The sequence below is a fragment of the Dryobates pubescens genome, chromosome 13 (genome assembly GCF_014839835.1).
Source record: "Dryobates pubescens isolate bDryPub1 chromosome 13, bDryPub1.pri, whole genome shotgun sequence".
Lineage (NCBI taxonomy): Eukaryota > Metazoa > Chordata > Aves > Piciformes > Picidae > Dryobates > Dryobates pubescens.
The window spans coordinates 28,546,316-28,550,474 of NC_071624.1; positions in this window are offsets into that span (position 1 = coordinate 28,546,316).

The window sequence follows — 4,159 nt, forward strand, 5'->3', positions numbered from 1 at the left end:
CTCCGCTCCTCCCGCGCTGGCTCTCCCGTCACGGCGGCCCGGAGCTAGCCCCAGTCCGCGGCGGAAAGGCGTGGTTCCGCTTCCGGGGGCGGGGCCCCCTCCCGGAAGGAAGCCGGGGCCGGGCTGCCAGGCCGGGAGCCGCTCGTTCATGCCGGCACGGCTCGGCAGCGGCGGCCTGCGAGAGAGGCCGGAGGAGGCCCCAGGGATGATGCGAGGCCTGGAAGCCCTCTGCTGGGAACAGGCTGAGAGAGTTGGGGTTGTGCAGCCTGGAGAAGAGAAGGCTCCAGGGAGACCACCTGGGGCCGATCGGGAAGCTGGGGAGAGACTTCTGAGCAGGGCCTGTTAGGACGAGGTGATGGCTTGAAACTAAGGGGGAGATTCAGACGAGAGAGAAGGGAGAAACGTTTTACACTGAGGGTGGTGAGATGCAGGCCCAGGCTGCCCAGAGAGGGGTTATCCGTAGATAGCCTATCCCTGGAAGTAGTTCAGGCCGGAGTGGATGTGGCTCTGAAGAACCTGATCTAGCTGAAGATGTCCCTGTTGACTGCAGGGGGTTGGACTAGATAACCTTTAAGGTCCCTTCCCCCTCAAACCCATTCTATGGGAGCAGCTTGGTGCAGCAGAAGTGAAGATCATCAGGGCTGCTCCACACTTTGCATTCTCTGTAAGCTATAAATAGGAACAGATCCAGCCTTTGGGGTTAGCTGGTGCCTCGCTCCAGATTCTCATTTTCTGAACCTTCCAGCACATCAAACAGCAGCATCCCTCCTCTCCCTTCAGCCACACTACATCCCAAGAGCAGCTTTGTTTTCACCTCAGACCCAGGCACTCTCCAGCAGCTCAGCGGAGCACTTGGCAGCGTGTCATCCTGCTGACTGCAGGAGGAAGAGAAAGAGCTCCTGCTATTTCAAACTTGCACCTCTTTCCCTTCTCATTAACATGATGCTGTCATATGATGGGTTTGGTGTTTTGGGTTTTTTCCCCCTCCCACAGCTCAACACAGATAAGCAGTTGTGCAAACAGGGACTGCTTTAGCAGGATCATGAGACAGCAAAGAAAATGTAATTTTAGTCATTTCTGAATACTTCTGATTGCAGCCAGCTAAGCAAAACCAGGAATCAGCTTTCTTCCTGAGCACTGCAAAAGCAGGGACAGCTGCAGACCACCTCTGGGCTGTTTCACGTGAATGGGTGGGTATGGAGGGAAGGAGCTAGCACTGAAGTGATCAGAGAGCTGTTGTCTCCCCAAGAAGACTGCAGACACCATGTGAGTGCCATCTCCTAAGGGAGTGAAGGTGAACAAGTTAGTGGCTGGTGCTGATAAATGAAGCCTGGCACAGAGACTGGTGTCGTAATTTTCATTTGCAGTCATAGTATCAGTCAGGGTTGGAAGGGACCACAAGGATCATCTAGTCCCAACCCCCCTGCCATAGGCAGGGACACCCCATGCTAGATCGGGCTGGCCAGAGCCTCGTCCAGCCTGGGCTTAAACACCTCCAGGGACGGGGCCCCAACCACCTCCCTGGACAACCCATTCCAGGGCTTCACCACTCTCATGGTGAAGAACTTCCTCCTCACCTCCAGCCTGAATCTCCCCACCTCCAGCTTCATTCCATTCCCCCTAGTCCTATCACTACCTGAGATCCTGAGAAGTCCCTCTTTCAGCCTGTCCTCATAGCAGAGGTGCTCCAGCCCTCTGATCATCCTCGTGGCCCTTCTCTGGACACCTTCCAGCACCTCCACATCCCTCTTGTAACAGGGGCTCCAGAACTGGAGGCAGTACTCCAGGTGGGGTCTCACCAGAGCTGAGTAGAGGGGGAGAATCCCCTCCCTTGCCCTGCTGGCCACACTTCTCTTGCTGCAGCCCAGGCTCTGATTGGCTTTCCAGGCTGCAAGCGCACACTGAGAGCTCCTGTTGAGCTTCTCCTCCACCAGCACCCCCAAGTCTCTCTCCTCAGGGCTGCTTTCCAGCCAGTCCCTGCCCAGCCTGGATTTGTGCCTGGGGTTGCCTCGACCCAGATGCAGGACCCTGCCCTTGGTCTTGCAAAGCCAACTCAAATCACAGGGAACGTGAGGAGGGGGATTGCAGTGGCTGCTGACCAGACCAGCCAGATTCCAACACTTTTCAGTCTAATACACTTTTATTGCACAACACAAACTTTAGATCCACATTTTCTCCTAAGTATATTAAATTAAGAAAACAAAGACTATGTCTTACCTGAACGGAAAAGTCAAACGTAGTAAGAAGTAAAACACTACCCACGGTACTGAACAGCAACTTAAACCCCAAAACACATTTGGAGAGAATTCCAAACCCTGATTGTTAGGCTCCAGGCTGGATTTTTCAAAGGCATTACAGGTTACAATGCATAGACACATACAATTCTTAATTCAGCAACACAAAACCCATTTAGAAAAGTCACAGTGAAAGTGGAGGTAAACTTATACTAAACTTGTGTAAGTAAAAGGACTAAGAACTGCTGTTCTAAAGAGCAGTTTCCAGTTAGAGGACTATATACAGAAGATAGCCACAGCACATAATGACCCTCTGAACTCTAGCTTGTGCACAGAAACATGATTAAAGACTGGAGATTTTGTTAAATGAAATGATGTTTCCCTAGCCCAAACCTCAGGCCTAACCTGGGGCTTCGCTGCTGTGTGTAAGAGCAACCCAAAACCTGCTGTTTGCCTACATATAACCAAAGAGATCAACACAACTCCAGGGTTCAGTAATACCAGTCCTAACTTAAAGCCAGTGGGGTCTACCAATGGTCCAGAGGAAAGCAGTTACTAAATGAAGAAAGTCGAAGTATTATGTCCTGGATATTTATGATGAATAGAGAGATTATCTTTCTAGCCTTTGCTCTCTTACCTGCCAGAGAGTTGTGTCCCAAATTTGATTACTCTGCTTTGCCATGCAGAAAAGAAAGATCCAGTGCATAAACTGTGGCAGTAAGGTCTTCAGACCTCTCAACAACAATGCTGAAATTCAAGCAGGGTGGTTCTGCAGCCATCTCACCCTTTACTGATGTGTTTCCCAGTGCAATCCACAGCCACTGGATTTTCCTACCCATTTAATTTGATCCGTCACAACACAATGAACTTAAGACAGAAAATGGATGAACATGGGCTGTTACCTGGGTTCCAGACAGACTGGATCCTCTGCCTGACCTCACAGAAATGGAGATGAATGTCCCTCTGCCTCACACAGCACAAGAGTGGATATAAAATAGAAAGCACACTGATATGCAAACAATCAGCTCTGACAGGAGACTTTCCCTGTTGGCACTTCCATCACCTTCTTCACCATGTCACCTGTCCAGGTCATCTATAAACAAGAATGAGCTGTGAAAAAATCACAGAGTGTTGGGGAAGGAAGGGCCCCAGGTGGTGAAAATGGCAAATTAAGTTAATAAATAATATCTGTAATCATTTTAAGACCACAAAGAGATGAGAGATCATGCACTGATTCTTCAGCTTGTAGCAAGCAATAGACAAAGCCCTCAAACCCCAGGAGACAGGAACTTTGCATACATAGGACTATGAAACAGATGTAAGCCCTGAAAAGGACTAAGTTTACATTCCTTAACTGTCTTTAGGGGGAAAAATAAAGCAGAAGAGTGAAATGAAAGTGATGATGCCATGAAAAATGGGTTTCATTCACTTATGCAGTATTTTTGCCAGTAAGAGAGATTTTCCCTCATTCTTTAGGAGCTATCAGTCACTACATTGTAATATTAAAACAAATCTTTCAGTTTAAAGCAGACTGTTCACTTTGCAAACAAATTTGAGGGTGTAGTAGAGAGAAGTAAAACATTTCCTGAACGTGAGAGTTGTACATCTTAAAGGTTAGAGAAAGGGGTGAGGACCACAGGGGAAACCAGTCAGACATTGTCTCACTGCACATCTTCAGCCAGACACCTCAGCTCCTCATGTCTCTTACACTTCATCTAACAAATAGAGGTGTGAGGGAGTGTGGATCAGGATCTCACCAAAGTCTTCCTTCAGAGCTAGTGAGGATTGTCCATGAGGAAACAGGTTGGACTCGATGATCCTTGGGGTCTCTTCCAACCTTAGTTATACTGTGATACTGTGAAACACAGTGCAGAACTAATTCCTTCCCATTTTCCTATCTGCAATACACAGCCCTCGCTCAGTGC